Source organism: Nothoprocta perdicaria, unplaced genomic scaffold (assembly GCF_003342845.1).
Source record: "Nothoprocta perdicaria isolate Ctin4 unplaced genomic scaffold, notPer1 scaffold_115, whole genome shotgun sequence".
Lineage (NCBI taxonomy): Eukaryota > Metazoa > Chordata > Aves > Tinamiformes > Tinamidae > Nothoprocta > Nothoprocta perdicaria.
Window position 1 is genome coordinate 1,624,604 of NW_020454261.1, and position 21,938 is coordinate 1,646,541.

Sequence of the window (21,938 nt, forward strand, 5' to 3'; positions counted from 1 at the left end):
CTAGAGCACATGGCACAGGGTGGCATCCAGGTGGGTTTGGAAGATCTCCAGAGAAGGAGACTCCACAACCTCTCTGGGCAGCCTGTTTCAGAGCTCTGAAACATCAGGTGCAATTTTGCACCCTAGGCCAGTGCAGACATTCACACACATCTCTGTCTCAATTCTGCATGTACAAATGGGAATAATGACTGTGGAATAATTCTGAATAATTCTCTGAATTAATGGGAATAATTCTGACTGTGTAACATAAGACGCAATTGCACTACAGGTCACTGATTGCACAGATACTTCAGGGGTGGGAATTATAAGGCTTAAGCATGGGATGCTCTCTAGCATTTCTACCCTCATAGCTCTAATGACCAACTTGGATTCTTCACCATAGAGGGAACTAGAGCAAATATAGAAGATGAACTAGATGACATCAGTTTTCCCTCTATTACTTCAACGCTTTATATACATTGAGTATGAAAGCTTGGTGTTGTTTCTTAGGAAATAGAAGCTTACATGAGAATGTCTTTCCTGGGCAGATACAATTTAAATGAATTCTAAAATGGACTTGGAATCAACAGCCACTGCTGTTTGCTGTAAGAGACAAAAAAAAAAGAGGAATATTAACTTCTGTGGGAGGAGGTGCTGTACCTTAAAAAAAAAAAATGCTATTGAACGTAAAGCTGGTTTGGAAAGCTAAGATAATTGGAAACATATGTTCCTGGCTGCAGATGTACAGCACATAAACTGCAGGAAAAAAACAGTAATAGAAAGGACATAGAGTATTTGAAAATATAGTGAGAGAAGTCAGTGTTTTACAACTTGTTAATAGTGAATATACCTGCAATATTGTTTTGCTTTGTTATTAATCTTAAAAATACAATTATATCTGCAAACTTCCTGGTGTACACCAACTTTATAATAAAATAGAGATCGAGCTATATTGGATGATAGCATTACATAAGGAGAATATTTTAGTAAACTCCGTGAACAAAGATGACTCATAATGATACAGCTGAATATGTTATTTTAAACACAAAAAGTTGTGAATTACTTAGCTCCTAAAAGTAACACGCCTCCCTTTTAACTTTCAATGAACTGTGTTGACGTTGTAGGAGTTTCTAACTTTTTCAGTACAGCAATTCACCCGTAGTCTGTTAATGCAAATATCCTTTTTCTGGCCAAATCTTGGAAACCAAAGCACACATAAACCCCCTCACACCCACACTTTCTTCAGCCTGCAGACTTTTCTTGTTCTGCCTCTCAAACGCAATCCCTTCTTGGGTAGTAAAAGCCACAGCAGGAAGCAAAAACTGTAAAAAGCTGTACAGAAAAATGAAGTTTTGGTACATGCTGGAGAACACTCTGTACCATTACCATACTCTAAGGGAGTGTAAGTTGGGCACTTCAAGCGGTGTGGGTGACTCTTTCCCACCTTTGTCCATTAAGTTTCTTCCCTATCAGAGATGTGTGTCTCTCATTGTACCACCCCTCGTTTTCTCTCTCTCACTTCTCAGCCATGAGGATTTTCTCACCTCTCAGAGAAATGCCCAAGCATTTGCCCAGCTGTGGTTGACATTTGCCGTGGTCCAGTTCAGCTCTGGACTGACAGCATCAGTTAGATGTATAAACTCAGACTTACACATCTGAGATACCAAAGACATCTTGGGCAATTTGTGTTGCTAACACCTAAATTTGGCTACATATGCACTGGTTTTCAAAGATGTGAAAAAGGCACAGCCCACCAGAAAACCATTTTGCTGTCAAATTTCAAGTTCTTCTAGTACAAGGAGGAGTAAAGTATCTTGAAAAGGCCTCCACAATGCTGTCATATGGGGGCGAAAGGAGTTTTCCTTGCAAGTTTATGGGTTGGAATGAGTCAATCTTTTAAACTTAATTAGCAAATTAATTATTTAAAGTAGATCAGCCTAAGACAGCAATTTAGTGAACTAATTTTCACAGGGTTTTGATATAGGGAGGTTATTGTAGTAATCAGTGGTGCTCCCTACCACAACGTTGGTGCTCCCAAAAGGCCACATGAGTCAACAGCAAAATTTCCCTCAACTTCTGAGAACTTCAGGTCAAACATCTGAATCCTTCAGTAATATTTTTTGTGTTATATTTGTGGGGAGTTTGACAAATGTGGTGGTCAGGAAATATCCTTTTGTGCAGGAGAAAACAATTCTAATGCTACATCTCAGGATTTGCATAATCTTCACTCATTTCCAGCCTTCCTTCACCTTGGGCTATCTTACCAATGTGCTTTTTCTCCATCTAGAAGCCAGGTAAATTGTCTCATGTTTGAAAAATACAAAACGATCCAACAAAGGCAGGCAGAAATAGATGTTTTTTCTTCTGCTTTTTGGGATCTTTGAAAAATCTGCGAGGCGATCGAGGTATGTTGTATTCCAGTAAGAGCAGCAATTTATTCCCACGCCTACAGGTGTTTTCCAGCTTCCCTCTGATGAGCTCCACATCTCAATAAAGAGATCTCCTCATGGGCACTTATCCTCTGAGTCACTGTGTAACATCCCTGTGGCAATTTACATTACATGGAAAACCATACTGAAAATCCATTTGTGCCTCTTTTTAAGGAGCCTTTAGAGGAATATGGGTATTGACCTTCCTGTTAAAGTTGACCACGGTTTCTGCTTTTGCTGTTTATCTCCTTTCTTCTCCTTCCATTGGCGCTGTGCCTCTCGGCTGAGGTCCAGGACGCGCTCCAGCGCAGCACAGGAGCAGTGAGCTCACTGGTGAGCTCTGGACCACAGCTAAGGAATCTCCATCCCAGGCCACTTTCGGGGGTAAAACTTCAGTGTGACATGAAAAGTGCTAACAGGATCACAGATTATATTTAATAAGCAAAATAAAAGAAAGGCAAGTCAGCACCCCAGTCATTGCTTAAAAGAGGGCTTCTCAGCCAAGTCTAACACTTTCCACTTATGCATTTCTACTGTAATTTTCCAGAATCGTTTACTCTGTTCACACAAAAAAACAACAGGATGGCACTAGGACCTGAACTCTGACTCTCTGCTCTTTCTGCTCTTCTGGATGCTGATGTTGCTCTTTCACAGAAGCTGAGTTGGAGCCAGATGGAAATGTGAATTATTCCTTCTCTAAAGAAGAAATATTAAAAAAAAAAAAAGCCATGGTTAAGAAGCTGCTTCTATCATTTCTTCATGTGATACTTTGATAGTTTATTAACATGTTCTACTTGCGTATGAGTGTATTGAATTATTTTGTTAAAGGAACTTATTCATTTCAACCTCCATGCATTTTAACTGCCCATTTTTCAGTGCTTTTATACATCTGTGTTAGGGATGTGTTAAAAAAAAAAGGATAACTTTTTTCTTTGTATTGCAGACAGGGGCATGTTGGAAATTTAAAAACGGAATGATACATAACGTTGACATTAACTATGACTCTGTAGGAAAAATATTTTAATACATGGAAATATATTTAACTTCTGTAAGCATTGTACTCTTTTTACAGTGAAAGCAACTTCCTCTCCATTATAGAACACTTCTTTAGGACTTTTCTGATGTCTGCTCATATCATGCCTTGCAGGACAACCTGGGATAAGAACGTAATGTGGCAGTGATTAAAAGTAGTACTTCATGTAGTAGCAGCAGGAAATTCCTATTAGCTGATGTCTATCCCAGCTCTCCAACTTAATGTCAACCTTTTTGTCATATTCTAGCATTCATTTATGTTTTCAAGAGGAGTTATTGAAACAGTCAAAATATGTATTTGCATAGTTGGCATATAGTGAGAGCTGAAAACTTAATTGCTGGGAGCAACCCAGTCAAGGCTTTTACATTTGGGATGTCCTCTCTAATTAAAATAATATGAATAATTTTGTAGTGATAATCAATAATACGAGGAGAGGTCACTTTAGCACTCTTGATCTAAGAAATTCAGTGACAACTGATTTACAAGGAGGTTGTAGAAAACAGGAAAAAGGAAGGAAGCCATGGGTAGCCTTAACTTCAGATAACCTATGGGTTAAGCGTCTGATTTCTTATCTAAGTTTTTCCTTCCTAGGAGCTCCTGAAGCTCAAGAGGGGGTGTGCCATCAGATGGTGGTGGCCTGGACTTCAGAGTGCTGGAGGAGGTTGGCCAACTACCAAGAATTAGAAAATTTCCAAGCATTTTGCATGCTGATAACGGAATGTGGAGAATTTTTCCTCCATTACATCCAGAGTCAGGCAAATATTATGTGTGCATTACTGGCATAAGATGCCATACTATATTTTCATCTCTTCTGAGTGAATGGTTTCTTGGTTTGCCACAGTTAAGCATGCTGGGCAATATCTGGTTTTCATGGTATTGCTTGCAAACCAAAGTACTACTCAGTGCAAATGAAGGAGGCAGAGCTAATTTTTCATATTGTGCTGATTCCTGGAAGTGCTGGGATCCCAGGTCTTTTTCTGGGTTTATAAGGACAACTTCTTCTGCCCAACAAAGCTGGGCTGCAGCTTTTTGCTCTTCACTAATCCCACTGCACTGCTGAGGCTAAGTGAGAACAGGAGCCTATTCTGGGAGTTCAAGCCAAAAGGATGAAATTACAGAAGCTGGATGTTGGCCAGAAACACCAGGGCTGAAAAACAGAATCCCTAAAGGAGTTGCTGAGACCTTGTGGTCATGGGCAGGATGTTTGTTTTCCATCTCCTCCAAGGGACGGCACATCTAGCAGTAGTTTCCCATTTTAGAGAGATTCTGGGACTTTTCTTCAGAGCTGACTCAGAGGAAGGGGTGCTGCTCAGTGAATCACAGCACCACTTCCCCCCGTGTTTGAGTTTTCCTTAGAGACCTTGTAGCCGTTCTGCCTGGTGCACAGGAGCCCCTGAGGCAGCAGCACGAGGACCAACACCACAGGCAGTGTCCTCCTCGAGGCATTAGTGGCCTGGGGCCTGTTCCAGCAAACGCATACACATATGCTTAACTCTATACTTCTGAGGCATAATCCCATTAATTTAAATGGGATTTCTCTTGGGCTTAAATTCCTGCAGAATCAGCACTGGGATCTGTAGCAGCAGCTGCTGGGGGTGGCACCGTTAATCGTTTTGTCYGTTCTGTCACTGAAGGCTTCTCTCACCCCAGGGGGGCTGCCTGGCCACGGCTGCCCTTGGCTCTCACGTGGCAGAAATACCTTGTAGCTGAAGCCCAGTGGGCTCTGAGGGTGATGGGCTTGCTGCACGTCATCACTATCCATGTGGTCAGAGCTGAAAAATGAGTCCTTCCTCTGTTTTCAAGGTCTTAGCTCTGCTTCATCTTCTCTCACCTGCAAGCCRGGTTTTGCTCGGTCCAGCTCTTCCAAGGTTTCTGCCTCTTCTTCATCATCCTCAGGTCATATGGAGGATTTTGTACCTACCACTCTTGATGGATCACCTCAGCCACCTAGGTCACAGCAGGATGGAGAACCTCTCCTATGTTCCTATCTCCTCTAAACCAGTATATTTCCTTCTACTTAACACATTTCTGCTAGTGCCTTGCATTCTGCTGGAACAGATTGCCTGTTAAAAGACATATTTTCTCCATACATCCTTAGGTCATTTTAGTTACTAGACCCTATTGCCAGTCCAAGACTAAATGCAAAAGGAAAATTAGATAGCAATGGGATGAAAAAATGTTCTAAAAGTGCTGCCTTCCACTGACTTTTAYATGGATACCTAATATGCCTTCTATATAGTTGCTGCTTTTCTACGGGAAATCACTTGACCACTTTTTTTTCCAATAATTCAATATGTCTGTGAAGTTAATAATTTTATTTTAATAAATAGCTTATTAAACAACTTAATAAATAATATACTTTTATAGGCCATGAGCAATGTGTATATATGCAAAGCATATAGATTCAGAAGGGGCAGTCTCTGAGGGAAAGTGGATTTCTTTTCTTTAACTGCATGTATTTTAACACTTTGGTTTTAGAAAAAAAAAAAAAAACCCTCATTCTCCCACTGGAGACCATTTATGCCAAGTCTGAGCCTGGAGCAACTTTTTATGGCTGAGTTGCAGTAACCCCTTCAATACAGGGGTTTATAACGGAAACTCTGACAAACTTGTTGCTCAAGTGCTTCTACCAGATGTTCCTGCAATGAAAGGGCTGTGCAGAACAGGCAACAGAGTGCAAACTGTGCCTTGTGTTTTGCAGCAATCGTGAATGATTGTGCTCACAGTTTATAAAATGATGGTTGTTTTAACCCAAAATTGGAAGGTTCAAACAAGCCTGCACACCGGCTGCACACCAAGTTGTGGTAGCGTGACTATCTGTTGAACATAACTTGCTGCCTCAAAAATACAGGTCACTTGGTCATGTGAACAATGATTTGACCCTCTGGTACCGGTGGTGTGGATAGCTGTGCTAATGTTCAAAGTGCCCTGGAGATGGGTGCCATCAGTGCTCAATTAAGCAGATGGTCTGAAGGCAACTAATTAATTGCACTTCTCAAAAACAGTATGATGCTGAGATTGTTGCTYTGGGTTCCTCAGCTGGGAATGTCCCATCCTTGGGATGGTTTCCTCCAAGATCTGCTGTGCCACCATGCATACTCTGCTACCCTGAAAGCTCTGCTACCTAAGCAAGCCTATGAGTGATTTCTGAATTGTCTATAATGAGATGACCCAAATAGTTCCAGAGAAAAGAGAACAAATAGCTGAAATATTGTGCTCCTTCTACAATGCAAGGGGGATCCAACACAATCCAATTAGTACCCAGCAGGTGCTAGTCTGGTGGTACTTAAACTGAGATGGTGCAGAGGGGTTGATTCACCCCCCTGGGGCTTCTCTTGGCTGTTTCTGTAAATTCAGCAAATCCAGCAGAGCCAGAAGTGACAGACCTGGCCTCCTGGTCTCTTTCTTCAGCTCCCTGAGGGCTGTAGACATTCGAGCAGCTCAACTGGCACCAGAGGTAAAGTCAGGCAAAGATATGGGGAGCTGAATCCTYACAGTAAATTAGGAATCCACAGCCACAGAAAAGTCAAATTCTCATTTAGAATGGGATTATTAAGATAATCAAAACATAAAGAAAAAACTTTTTTCACGAGAAAAGGAGGTTTCCCATTGATAAATATTACCAGAGGTTATTTTGGTTTTGTTTTAATCATCCTCTCAGGCCCCATTAAGCAGACTGATGTTCTGAGGTGCTGTGGAGGCTTTGGGTGCCAGCTGCCACAAGGCCAACGAAGTGGTCACCAGGGCTGTGTTCATCACTGCTTTGCAGGTAGCTCTAAATAGCAGTGTTCCCTGTGCAAAACTGTACTGTGTGCAGTTCTGGGCTCCCCAGTACAAGAGGGATGTGGAGCTGCTGGAGAGAGTCCAGCGCAGGGCTACCAGGATGATCRGGGGCCTGGAACATCTGCCCTATRAGCAAAGGCTGAGAGAGCTGGGTCTGTTCAGCCTGGAGAAGAGGAGGCTGAGGGGGGMCCTGATCAGCGTGTATAAATACCTCAAGGGAGGCAGTGAGGAGGAGGGGGGCGGCCTCTTTWCAGTGGTGGGCAGGGATAGGACTAGAGGAAATGGCTTCAAACTGAAGCATCGGAAGTTCCACAGGAACTTAAGGAAGCATTTCTTCACTGTGAGGGTGACAAAGCACTGGAACAGGCTGCCCAGAGAGGTTGTGGAGTCTCCTTCTTTGGAGATCTTTAAAACCCGCTTGGATGCAGCCCTGTGCCACGTGCTCTAGGTGACCCTGCGTGAGCAGGGGGGTTGGACTCGATGACCTCTGAGGTCCCTTCCAACCTTCGGCATTCTATGATTCTATGATTCTATGAAAACTGTCACTGTCACTGTCATCCATCAGCACCACAAGCAGAGGCATGTGTAAGCACTAAACAGTTGAGATAAACTCTGCTTATAACATCCTTCAAGCAATGGTGGAGAACTAAAGCTTTGTGACTTTGTCGATGCAGTTCTGCTATCACTACTGTGTTATTTTGGGGGCTTATTTAACATGAAACTGTGTGGGTTTGGCACTGCTGTCTGCAAGAGGCTGTTCCTGCCATCGTATTAGTTCCTGCAGGGTATCCACAAAGGTTATCTCTGTGTTCTCACAGATCCTGCCATTCCCCTCGCCAGTCCTGCACTCCCTGTGGCTCTTACTGCTCCCTTGGTGCCCTATATTTACGTTTGATGCTCTATATTTACATTTCTCAACTTGCCTTGGAGTGCCAGAAAGCTGCACTGAGCAATTCATCTTTACCTGAACCCCTGTTGTCCATGGGAGTCCTATTTGGGGTGAAAAGCTCCATGGCAAGAGGAAATGTAGGGCTTGGTGAGCACAGCCTCCATCACAGGGTACCATATCCCTATGCCCCAAACCACTGGACCCAAAATGGTGCTAACACCTCCCCATGGTGAGCAGAGCAGATGTGGGGCAAGGAGCTCTGTCACCGCCTGCTTCCTTGTGGGCACTGCTGCCTTTGGCAGGAGATGCACAGTGTTTTTAACAGCCTTCCCTTATCTTTATGTGGTGGGGCTATYAGGAAGTAACAGAGAACTTTCTTGCAGCGAAATCAGTAAATTTGTTGTAACGGACACGCGTGCGGTAGAGTTTTGTTTATCTTAGTTGAGGGACAAATAATACTGTTGGAGCTATAAACACAGACAAAATGAAAATTGGAGAAGTGCATGATAGGAATAATCTTATGGGAACATTCTTTTAAACTTGCCCTTCATCAAAGTGACCTAAAAGCACAAGCAATTTACACTGTCCTCTGCTTACCCCACTGCCTCCTTGTCTATTGGTAAAAAAGGGCCTGCACTTTGCTATCCTTAATTGACCCCTACTAATCCTCTTAGAGAAAACCATTTTTATTGTTATTATTTTTTAAGAAATTAGATTCTGAAGGAATGAACTGTAATCGAGTGCTCACTTCTCGGACTTAGGAATTCCCAGTCTGTGATATGACTGCCAAAATGCTGAGCAAGCAATGGATGTGCAAATTTTAGGTGCCAAAAATTGGATTGGAACTTTCAGTAATGGCAAAGGAAGACAGACAAACCAGAGCTCACAAAAATATTATGGCCATAAAAATGCATTGGCACTATGTAAGTGCTATATATGTTATTCTAATGGGAAACACTGGACAGTCTATTCTACTTATTCTTTGTGTGAATAATAGTTGCATTCATCCTGTCTGACTGATACCAGATAATGACTAGTGTGAATGATTTTCACTACTTACATATAAATATTGTATTTATTTCTCCCGTTGTAATGCTTTCTCCCATGCTCAGTTCTTTATGCTCCTCTTTAGCTTTGCTTTTGGCAAAGGGCTGTGCAGGTTGCCAGACGAGTCTGAGTGAACTGATGCATTAATTTGCCGACCATTTGAAATGCTGGCTATCTTCCAGCTAGTAATCTGACCGCCTCACTTAGCCTCATGTAAGAACAATAAATTAGCAAAGAGTGCACGGTGACATATTCTGAATCTTTATATGTGTGCATATTTAAGGATATCCATGAAAAGATATTAGGATATTGCAGGAGTGCAGGATGCATTACTGTGTCCATTTATATAAAAGTAGTCTAAGCTGCAAAGCAGGAGAGGAGCAAACCTTTTTAGTGCCCACCTTTTAGAGCACGAGTGGTAACGATAGATTTTAATTAGCAACATCATCGTGGTTTGTGATATCATAATCTTCAGCAATTTATTGTATCAATGCAGTTCATGATAGCAAAGTGGCTATGAAAAATGAGGACCAAAGGTTAATTTTTGGCTGCCTTTCAACTGATGGCAGAACTCCCAATGACTTCAAATGGTGAAGATCTCACCTCAGTTTTTAGCTGGTGTAAGTTGACATACTTCCATACACACCAATGAAGGTCTGATAATTTATTGCAAGTGAGAATCTGGCCCTGAGGCTATTAAGGGGTATGATTTATAAAACTGTAATTATGGGACTATAATTCCATCAAGGCTTTCTGGCGATATCAGAGACCACAGTTAAGTGAATTGTACAAATAAATGTAATGGTCTTGCAGTGAACTGGAAATCTCTCCCTCTCTCTAGGTAAGATTCTTAGCAAAAAGATATTAAAATATATTTTACCCACTCAGAGCAATAACTAGAGAAGAAATATTGGCTCCAGTCCTCAGCCTCCCAAGGCAGTGAATCAAAACATGTATTTTGTAGCCACCACTCTGAAGCTGTAGATGGTCCCCTGAACTGCTGTGATGACACAAGGGATAAGATCTCCTCTTCAACCTGATCTTTGCATTACAGCTATCGTTATCCACCAGCTTTGATAACAGGCTCAAATATAAAAGCTGGACACATTCAGATAGCACATAAAGTCATAGAATTACAGAATGGTTGAGGTTATAAGGGACCTCCAACCCCCTGCTCAAGCACCCAGAGCATGTGGCACAGGGTGGCATCCAGGCAGATTTTCAAAATAGGTGCTCCTGCTTGTCTAGCCTGGTGATGTGAAGCAATATCTGGGCATGCATGAAGATGTACCTGCATATCAGAAGGGGATGAAGCCTTACAGAGGGTAGGAGACAGCGGAGGCATTTGGAGCATACATTACACACATTGGGATTTGTATTTCTTTTCTCTACTTTTTTTTTCAGTCCTCATTATCCATTCTCTTTATAAATCCTTTTCTAGATGATTAGTCTCCCAATTAGACAAAGGCACATCCAAATAGTCCTCATGTTCTTACAGACATCAGCTGGGCCCATCAAGATGGATGTGCCCCATTGTGCCTTCCCCCATGTGAAACTCTGCCTCAGCTGCTCTCTCGGCTGCCTTTCGGGTTTCTGAGACTGCAATTAAACTGATATGTAATTAATCTTCACTAGGGAGATGTGTCTGAATCACAACCCTGCATCTGAAAAGTCTGGGGCTTGCAGGAAACACATGGTGGATCGGGAATTCAATTTGGGACCAGATGTGATAATTCTGAGGGTACAGTTCTGATTTGACTAGGAAAGGCATAATTTTTATGAGTCAATCTTTTAAAATCAAGGCAGAAAATAAAAGAAATGAATAAAAAACACACAAAAATCAAGCCATGTGAAAGAAGAAATACTAATATTTAAAAAAAAAACCCAAAACACAAAAATGAAAATCCATGAGTAATACATTGTCCCTTTCTCATTCACTCACATAAAGTGAGTATTTCAAGTTAGACTCAGCTCTGAGCATGTCACATATATTTRGGTCAATGTAATGTCAAGTCACTGGAAAGTGATTTCAGTTCTCTCTTGTGCCACAGTAAACTTTACTTTGTCTATTTTTTCTGCAAGAGACTAAAAGGAAAGTAAATGACAGATTTCCTCTGTGTGGAAAAAAAAAGAAAGAAAAAAAAAAGAAACTTTACCTCCTAAATACAATAGAATTCTTATTTATTCTATGGCATTTTATATGTAATTTCTTGTTACAATTAAAATGATGAAAAAGCTCTCAAACAAGCACAGCAAAGTTGCAATTTCCTTTTAGGCTGGGAAGGATTTTTCTGCAGGGGGCTGCAGTGGGTTAGCTATTGTATGGGAAAGCTATGGCTCTCCTAAGTACTGTATATGAAAACTATGGCTCTCGACCGGCAATGAGAATGTTAGCCCTGGCATGACAGGTTAACAGGATCACATCAGAGCAACCCTTTTACCCCTTTTTTTTTTTTTTTTTTTCGTAAATGAAACACATTCAGCCAGGTGCTGAATCAGTAAATCAGCACGTCCTCAAATCACTCGCTGTTTGGAAAATCTTATTTCTGTGTCTTGTTGAAGTCATTGAAAATAAGGCCCATGCTTAAAGCTAATTACATGCTTAATCAGTGCTCTACTGTATCAGGCTTAGCCCTCATCCAAAAATCAAGGCACAGCTTTTTGTTGTCTTCAATGGGCTTTAAAAAGACAGCTATAAAAATATCCCCTTCACACATGATATATTATTCAGCCCTTTGGATTTCTCCCAGGATGCAGAAAATGCGATGGTAATTTAAGATTGGAGACATATGAATTAGTAAGATAGGGATCATATCTGGGATTTTGAAGTGGTATTACCTACATTTACACAGTTGAAAAACTGATTCTTGCTTTCTAATAAAACCATTAATTGTCAAAGTCTTTTTGATAGCCTATATTAAAACAACTGTAGACTGGCAATTAGCTCTTTTTATTTTTTTTAGATATGTTTGGGTGTGCATTTTAAATACATGCACATAATATAAGGGAAACRATTCACAGGGTTGAAGGCAGAAGGTGCAAAACATCTCAGAATAACTTGAATGACACACATCAGTTCCTCTCAGGAACAGGAACCAAAGTTTTATTGAAACCTCAAATAAGGAAACACCTTCTTTATATGGAAATACTGAGAGAAGTGAGTGTGATGCTGGCTTTAGGGCATCATACAGGCCTGTCAGTGGGTTTTTCTTAACTGTTCTCTTAACATCTGATTTRTTAAAGCTCTGACAAGGCGTATGGATAGCGAAGTGAAATATATTCAATTTTAATTAAAGACAAAATACTTGTGAGCTCTAGGAAAGCTCAGGGAGCAGACCCCAGCTCCAAATTTGTGGGACATGTGGGATAATCTGGTCTGTGGTCTCTGTGGTGCTCCCCGGCTAGCGTTGCTTTGGATGCGCGCCCAGCCCAAGGGAAGGCCTGACGCGGGGCGACAGGAAAGGTGGCCGCGCGGAGGCAGGACAAGCGAGTGGCCAGGACGGAGGCAGCTCAGCAGCCAGCCCTGCACGCCCCCTCACCGGATGCTGCTGGCAGGAGTCCCTGGGAGCACTGTCAGGGTCCCTGGAGGCCCTGGAGGAAACACCTGCGGACACCGGGCCCCATTCCGGCCTCCGAGACAGGGAGGGGAAGGCGGCCTGCCCTGCACGGCGCACCCAGTGCTCACCAGCCAGYGGCTGCAGCCAGCGCAGCAGATACTGAAGGTTTGGGTTTTAATTAGGGCTGAGTCCTAATCGCCTTCGTTTTAGGCTATTTTCGCCATCTCYGCTGACCAAATGCAGCAGACGGGAAGTCCGTCTCCGTAATAAATCATCCATCCTGCTCCCTGGGGCGGGGAGGAGAGCAAAGAGGCATTGCACGCCACATCAGCCTAATGGTCTAAAAGCTCAATTCTCCCCCATCTTGAAAGCAAGTCTGCTAATAAATCTCAAACTGACGTTGTCTGGCCGGAGAGGGAGAGAGGGAGATGCCAGCAAGGGAGCAACGACACAATTAAAAAATAAAAAGGATGCTGTGAATAAGCACTGATTTGGCAACGAAGCCTGAAAATTCCTACCCTAATGTATGCAAAACGCTCTGAATGAGCCAAGGAAACCGCTCAAGGAAAGTCATCCACTCAGTCCTCGCAGCTGTGGCGGGACCTGCTTCCCCCTCTGCCCCTGTAGCGGACGTCTCTGGGTCTCAGCAAATGTAGCTCATCACTAGGGAAGGCTCGATCCCTTGTTAAATAACAGGCATCCTCGAGAAATAGGGCAGGGAGGGCCTGTGAGGAGCTGTCTGCTCTGCCTCCGTCACCTCCRCTTAGGATCAGCCGTGGCCTCTGATGGGGACGCGTCCGGGAGGCGATGCCCCGTCGGACAGGCGGACACCTCCGCGTTTGGCAGCTTGGTTAACCCCACGGGCTTCTCTCTGCTTTGCGATAAACATATTTTTAATCCTCGAAAGCGCGTGATAATCAGCAATGGCTGCGGGCCAAGTGCCCGCCTGGCATAAACTGGCGCGGTGCTCAGGGAGCCCGGCTGCRCTTCTTACATCTGCAATAGCTCTCAGATGGAGCTTCATTCCTGCCTGTTCTTCCTTTGCATCTACAGGAATAACTTAATCCAGGGTGGCAGTGGAGGAAGGAGGCGCTGGGTGTTCAACGGGGCAGCAGATGCAGCGCACCAGCCAGGAGCAGGCTTCAGATTGAGGCAGTGCCATCAAGGAGAACCCTCCTTTTCCCAGGCTACCTTGTTACAGTGGTAAAAAATAAACTTTGCTATTAAGGAGATAGAGGTTAAACACACTCTCACACACACACATCAAAGAGAAATATTAAAAGTACTTTACATTTTCACACTGGTGGGGTTAGATCCCTGATTTCACAGCACCACAAAGGGCTGGAAGGGAATGGATGGGTGTAAGGCACAGGCTGTGCCTGTCTACTCTGGAAAGTACCGCACTCTCTGTTGCTTCTTGCTGCCACAGAGAAATAACAAAAAGCTGAAGGGATAAGACAAATATGCTCCTTCAAGAGTTTCTAATAAAATGATAATGTTGAGTGAGCCTGCCAGTACATTCTGTGTCCAGATGCACTGCAGCAGAAGGGAAGAATTTAGCATGTTTTGAAAATGCCAGTTGGCTGTTGCCAGAGATGCATTCGATCCCACTGACAGCAGGGGAGGTGGCAGAGATTAAGATGTCAGAGGAGACGCCATTCTACCTGGGCAATGATGATTTTACTGCGGAAGACAATGCAAAAATATTACTATTTCTTGTAAGGAAGATTCCTTCCTTTTTCTTTTTTAGTTAATTCTGGGTTCTACATAGTGGCAAAGCTACTTTTACAGCAACCCTTTTATATTCCCTGGAGTATCTTTATGGTGATAACAACCAGGATATGGGATGCATTTATGTCCCATAGTGTCCTCAGTATCTGCCTGACTTGATCCGGACAGCATTGGAGTTCACACATGAGTGGTGGAGCCCAAGAGGTCCCCAGCTCAAGACAAATTGTGGAGCCCAAGGGGTCCCCAGCTCAGGACTGGGGCTGTGGACTGCCTGCAGACTCTGGGCAAGAGTCTTGGGATGATCCTGCTGCTGTTTCCTTCAGACTCCTTTTCTCCTTGTGAGTCACACTGACATATTTGCTAGAGCTCAAGCGCAAGTTCAAATCCTGGGCACGATCTGTCCAGGCTCCATAGACCTTTTTGCAATCCCTGTCCCAGGTCAGCAGTTTTAAGCATGTGTCTAAATCCCTACCTATTGGGGCCAGCATTAACCACATGCTTAACCTGCAGCATGTGATAAGAAGCCATATTTCAGCTGGAGTTAAGCATATGCCTAAACTCTGTTTTCTTCTAAATGGGATATTTTCTTGAACTGCAGCCTACATTTTTAGCATGATCCATCTTTGCTCCTCCACATACCTTTGCTGCAAATTAATGTGCAATACACACAGGGCTCAGTAAGTGCACAGCTCTGTGGCTTTTACACAAAAAGCCCAATTGATACATCACATACTTAACCTCTCGAACAAAGGAGTTAACTTTGCAGGATCAATTTACATGCAGGGGCCAAAGCTTTTGGATGGAAACTAGCTGTCATGTGGTGTGCAGTCGAAAGAGCAAACAGCTTATTCATTATGATAGCACTGGATTCAGAAACAAAACACAGACGGCAGAAAGAGYCTGCCCAGATTTCCAAACATATCCGCTGTCCTCATACTAAAGCATGTTTATTTAAACCCTCTCTCCATACATGCACTCAGTCACTAGGCTTAACTACCAATTTCCTCACATCAGGTGGCTTGAACTGGACCCCACCACACACACTGTGCTCCCCATGGCATCTGGGCAGCTCCTGTGAAATGGAGCAGGACTCCTGTGCTGGCAACACGGCCCTGACGCCAAGGCTATGAGGGAAATCAAACATTGGGGAGCGTCGGGCAGTGTGACGTGTTTGTGCAGGAGCAGACGCCGCTCATTAGGCCCACAAACTCCTGAGYTTTGAGCATGAATCTCTAAATGACAGCCACATGTTCTTCATATGGTTTACTCACTTTCCCTACTCAATTGTTTGCTTTTATTTTTAATTTTTATTTCTTTTATTAAACCTTCACAAATTGGGCAACCAGATGTGCGCATTTAACTTCCAGTATAATGGATGTGTAGGCTATTAAGATGATGACTTAAGTCTGTTAGTGCTTGGCCATGCTAACTTAACCTCTGTCGGCAAATGCATSGTCACAGAAAGGATCTCAGTAATCCCTTATTGCTGTGTATCACTCTGTAAGGCTGCTGCAGACAAATCCCTCAGGACTTCATCCAAACTTACTGAAATTGGTGGGAGTTCTTCCATCAATTTATTGGGCTTGACACCAGGGTTTTAAGGAAAAAAAAAAAGCATTATAAGAATGAAGTGCTTTAGATGGAGGTTATTTGTAATATAACATGACATCTTCAGTTGCCTCCAAATTTAATTCAGCAGTACACCTACATTTTGCTGCATATCCACCTACAGTAGTGTAGGTGGAACTAAAGGGAACTAAAAAAAAAGGAATAAATTGACTTTCAAAGGTTACTCATTTAAAAAAAAAATGTGTTTAGCTAGATTTCTATCTATTYTCTTTATCCTGTACCCTGTTACTCTTGGTACCGCTGCTCTGTTTTATGGACTAGTGTTGTTCTGCAGGGGTGTGTTGGACCAAGCATGGACAGGGAGCCATGTGCTTGTGGCTGTGCCAAGGTGCCCTCAGCAAGCTCTGCCCCAGACAGACTGCAGGAAATGGGGTGTCACGCATGGGTGAAACATGCACAGTCCTGCAGGACAGCGAGGAAAATAGGGAAGACATGTTTAAAATCAAACCCAGCCATCTGGGCTCACCGTCTGTCCAGTGGAAATGGGCCATGACTGGGACACCGTGCACAGTCTCCAGGCTCTGGGGGATCTCCGGGGGGAATTCATGTCCTGGTTGGAGTTCCTGATTTAGACTCAGCACAGCCCACAGCACTGAGAAAATTCAGCTTTGGATGTGACTCCCCAGCTAGGCCTTTTAGCTACATCTAGGCTAGTGAACTAAACAAGGCTGGGGCTGGGGTCAAGATCGCCTCATTTAGTCACTYATTAGCATGTGCCCATGGAGGGGATTGGCAGGTCCACAGCAGGGCTTAGCATGCAATGAGACCCAACAGCGTCCTCAGCAGACTGTGAGGATGATGGTTGTTCTGTGTTGGGGTGGGGCGGACGGTTTAGCTCGGTGGACAGGAGCTGCCTTCTTTCACTTGCCATTGAGAACATACAAGTGTCCTAGCTTGTTGATGGATCAGTATGGGCTTTGCCCTTGCCTTGAAGCATCACTTTTTACACCAAGGCTGGTGACAGTACAAATTCATATGACCCGATAGGGGGCTTTATCTACATACCAAGAGCCTCCTTGAGCAACAAGAGGCTCCTCTGACCAGGAGAGAGGCACTGATCTCTGTGGCCGTGCCACCTCCTGCTCTCCATCACTACYATGTACCTGCAGAATCTCAGCTCTGAAGCTACTCCTGCTCATTACACAGTACATCGCTCACACAGGTGATTTTCCAGGTAGCTCTGAGCCAGGCCAGGAAGCAGACTTTCTGCTTAGGCATTTAAAGCATTATGTGTTAGGGACGGATTAGTTGGCTGGGTTCTGTTTCCGATAAAAGTACTTGGGATCATCACTAACAGATGGGAACCAACTCTAGATTCATCTAGGCATTCTTCCTGAATGCCAGTTGAGTATTTATCCCTCTCTGTAGTGTGTTCTATTTTGGGATTTTCTTCCCACAGAACAAGAAAGAACAGGAATATCTGCAGTGACATTGGCACCAAATAGGGACCTAAGGGTGCTCATACATGTCAAGTCATGGGGTTCTTGAAAGCGTCCATGCTGAGCACCATGTGCAGAGCCTCTCTTCTTACAAGTGGGCATCAAGAAAGCAATTAGCCACTCCTTCTTCCTGAAAGTCATGAGGCTATAGGCACCTAAACCACGTACACATGTTTGAAAATCTCAGGCATGGTACTTACAGCACCACTTGTCACAGCATGAGAGCTGGGGAAGGGTCAAGCCTCCTGGCCCTGGGAAATCCTGCAGAAATGATCAAAAATCAACAGTACAGCTGTAGCTGTGCTGTATCAGAGAGACCAGTGGCATAGACAGTCTGCAGAGAGGCAGGGAGCTCTTGGCACCATGCATGGCCTTGCTCAACGCTTTGAAATGTTGCAGAACACAGTCAGGAAGTGAATGAGGAAATTGCTTATCAGAGCAAATCTTTAGTGGCCAGGAAGGGATTGGAGAAGTGTTTTGGGCCTTGTGCAGGTGGGGATTTGCTGCAGAGATCTCATGTGGTTAGTGTCTGTGCTTGCGGGTGTGCGCTGAAGGTCACACATCACCAGCAGATCTTTGCATGCTCTGTGCATGCAGCAACTAGGTGCAACACAGTCCCCTGTCTTTAAAAGTAGCTTTGCCTCCTCTTTGAGCTCTGAGGCCCAGGCCTTCTTCCTCTTGGCAGATGTAGATTTCCAATTTAGTATTTTTGAAGCCAGCAGGTAGCAATTCAGATACTGCCCTTCTTCCTTGTTCTCTGTCCCTTGCCCTATTCTTCTGGAAGTGTCTTTATTTGGCAGCATGGACTGCATATCAGTGTAGGGAAATAAATAGAGCCAGAGTTTCACACTGTAGTTTCTGAGTTGCTTGTCTATATATTCAGAAATCATAAATATTTTCTGAGATCAATATGTCTTTAATGGCTAGGAAGGGAAAGAAATGAACTCCAGTGATTAAGTGCTAAACATACAATTACTATTTTATATAGGCATGGCTGACAATGATATATGCCTTACTGCCTGCAAAAAGGTCTCCAAAACTGCTATTTGCTTTAATATTTTATCCTTTCTCAAACTAGACATTTGTTCAGCTTGTTTACTCATACCACAAGGCTACAACCTGTGTAGCTAGCAATAAATGAGTGAATGCATTTATCTTTGGAAACTTAGGCCAAGCTAGAGAGTTGATCACTTGTTTTTCTAAGAGAATAACACATGTGAGATTTGCTCAGTTAAATCCCATTAGCTGTAATGAGATTGCCTATGTTAATTGCCCACTTAATAAATTCCAATAAGAACAGTTAGGATTTTACACTATACAGCAGGTTTCTAGCATGAAACAACACATCATCATAGMAGTGCTGGGAAGCAGAAGGACATTTCACCCCGCTAGCAGAGGCGAATACAGAAGGTGGGTTCTGCCCATTGGATGCCAATGGCTCATGCAACTAATGCTAATCTCCTGCGTAGGCCGGCAGATGGGTCATGACCAGCTGCAACTGCATTTCACTCTTAGTACTTGCAGGTACCATCTCCTTTGAGGAGGAGCAAAAAGGACAAGTCCTTTCCCCATTCCCACCTCACATGGCAAGACCACCTGAGTCATGAATCACCGGACCATGAAGGCAACTGCTTGCAGATCAAGACAGGAGATGGAGAGTTATATGCTGAAGACCACCAGCCTTTGCTGCTCTCTTTTTTTTTGCCTCGTTGTGTGTTTTGTAGGACAGTAGGGGCACACACAGGGCAGTAGGCACACATAACACGTGACAGTTCCCACAGCCAAGTGTGTGGCATATTAATACCCTGCACCCATAGTGCTCTTGCTGCACAGAGCAGTGGAAGAATTTCAGCAATTTGGTATGCTCCTGCTGCCCCGCTGCATTTCTCCTGCATTCACAATAGCAGCTCCTAGGCCCCTTTTCCCTGTCTTTTCCGGCTCAGCTTCCTTGTTTACTTCTCTGGCCCTGTCCCATTCAACAGGGGACCGCGTATGCACAAAGCAAAAGGAGTTCAATACACGAAAAATAATGAAGCTTACATAGCAAACGCCTTACGCAATTTTCTCTGCCTAAGCTGCTTAGACATTGTGGGAACAACCCGTTCCGATAACTTTTTTTTGGAATAAAGCCTTGTAATTGAGAGTGAGTGCAGCAAGCAGGTTGCACACACAGACCCCGTGTTATCTCCAAACTGGTTATCTTGCTGGACAGTGGYTGAACTGAACCCCTTAGAGCTGATGTGTAATTAGAGACACACATCTCTCCTTCTCTCTCTTTCCTGTAGCTTAGAGCAGCTAATTTTAATTTTAATTTCCCCAAAGTCACCATTCTCACAAGCACAACCTGGGTGCCCGCTCCAAGATAAATCTTTTTATATCTTCAGCCTGAGTAAAACGAAGTTACTATTTTAAAAACTGTAAGGGTAAGTGGATCCAATACTCACGTGGACATGCTCCTTTTCTGCTGGGAAGCTCTTAGACACAGAAACGTTAACAGGATTTACAAAATCCATCTGTTTGCAAAACCAGCGTCTCCAAGTGCATTCAGTGCATTCAGATGGGTAAGTCACAGCAGGTGCACAAACTGTGGCTGACTCACGCGGCATACAGATAGACTAGGACAGCTCCCCGTTTCCTCTCCCTGACAAAGAGCACATTTTCACCCCTCAGACTCTTCTGAAGAGCTGCTTCGGATTTGCCGAGTCAGATAATTCACTGCTCAGAATGCTTGAATCACCGGATTCAGCAGGGAAATTTCGAAAGTAGGAGCACAGCGACAAGAGGTGCACCATTTCCGCAGGCATTTCCAGAGCCCCGTATGGCTGAGGACCTCTAAGCTCCTTACAAATATTAATGAATTAAAGCTACAGCATTCCAGAGTGCTGGGTAATTTTATTATCCCTTCGGCTAAGAGGAAAACAGAGACACAGAGAAAGTGGCTGTTCTGTGGTTTGTCTGCTTAGCTGCTGTGGGAGGAGGCTTTGGGATTTCAGCACGCACCGCGCAGCAGCAGCACTAGAAGCAAAGCCGTCAGCATTTCGGGCAGAGGGAAGGTGTCTAGTGAGTGGTTTTCCTCATGGGAATAATTGCAATGTGTTCTGCCTTTCTAATGCTAACAGAGGTCTTCTCTCCAGCCTCGTTGGGATTTCCGAAGGATTGCCGWTAGGGAGCAATCCTTCCAATCCTTCCAATCGAAGAGGAGGAGGCAGAGGACGCTTCCTTCCTCCCATTCCGGGCAGCTGGCATTTATTGGTAGCTTGGGTAGGGCATAGAAAGGGTCCTTTGTCACATGTTTAGCCCCCCAGAATTGACTAGGGAATTTATCTTTTCAAACCTAATTGTGGAAAGTGTGGGGCTGCCGAAGGGATTTCATTTTATTGTTTTTTTTTTCTGAACAGTCTTTTCTTCTTCTCTCATGCCTTTCAGCTGATGTTTCTTTCATGCAGCTTGTTTTTGTGTCACATTTTGAACAGGTCCCCCATGCTGTCACTTCAAGGAATAAAATGAAGAAGCAAAACCTTAAAGTGACAGAAAAATTAAGAAGTTACAAAATCAGACCAGATCGAAATGATCTGGCCACATATCTCAATTCCCCTCAGTTCACTGGTGATTTTGATTTTTCTGAAAAAGTGATGACAGGGAACCATCAAACCTGGGCCTCATCAGAGACAGAGTCAGTGATCTCATGGACCTGCTGTAGTTCAGATTATTGCCAGCATGTAGGAATGTGAATTGTCCCACCTCATGTTAGATATCAGCACCCAACCTTGTGGCATAGCCTCCCTGCATAGTCAATCAGGAGATAGGAGCCCTCCTAGCATGCCTGGATCAGCTTTGTGTTTAGGACAGGGTGAATTTCTGGCTTCAAGTGCAAATGTCTATCTCCTTTATGAGAAGAGTCTCAGTGATGAGCTCAGATGTACTTGTCTGTGCTTTAGTTGCTTTCATCTCCTTGCATGATCCCACCCTTCATTTCCAAACAAATGTCAGATTAACCTTGGGGCAAATTTTTATCTCATATCCACAATATTACTGGCAAGATGTGGCTCTTCATTACCACTACTCACATTTGGTTTGCAAGCACTGAGCTGCAGAGGGATTGAGGTTAGCTTTAGCTTTGTTATCTGGGCTATTGGCAGGTTATAAGTTGCAGAGATGTGATGCTCAGAAGCTCATTTACTCGCTCTCCTAGATGCTGTTTGTAGGTGTCTAGAAGTTTTGTTGTGTGAATGTGGCCTGACAGCTATTGTGTTAAAGGCAATTTCCTGTATGTTGAGAGATTTGCTACCCTCATGCAAACACTAACTCACATCACATCGTGCTGTTGTCCATATTTCTAAGGATCTTTACAGTAATCTCATGTGACAGTACTGTAATGAAGATTTGTAGAGGTGTCTGTAGCAAGCACAATCTCTTTTACAT

General features: G+C 43.6%; 1 protein-coding gene across 1 annotated transcript in view; it reads right to left on the bottom strand.

The window, feature by feature from the left end:
• Positions 1–20,024, bottom strand: part of ASAP1 (ArfGAP with SH3 domain, ankyrin repeat and PH domain 1) — a 154,793-nt gene extending 134,769 nt beyond the window's left edge. The window contains exon 1 of the mRNA XM_026053427.1: positions 19,961–20,024. The gene's annotated coding sequence lies outside the window, so the exon portion shown is untranslated. The remainder of the gene's footprint in view (positions 1–19,960) is intronic.
• Between the last annotated feature and the right edge of the window lie 1,914 nt (positions 20,025–21,938).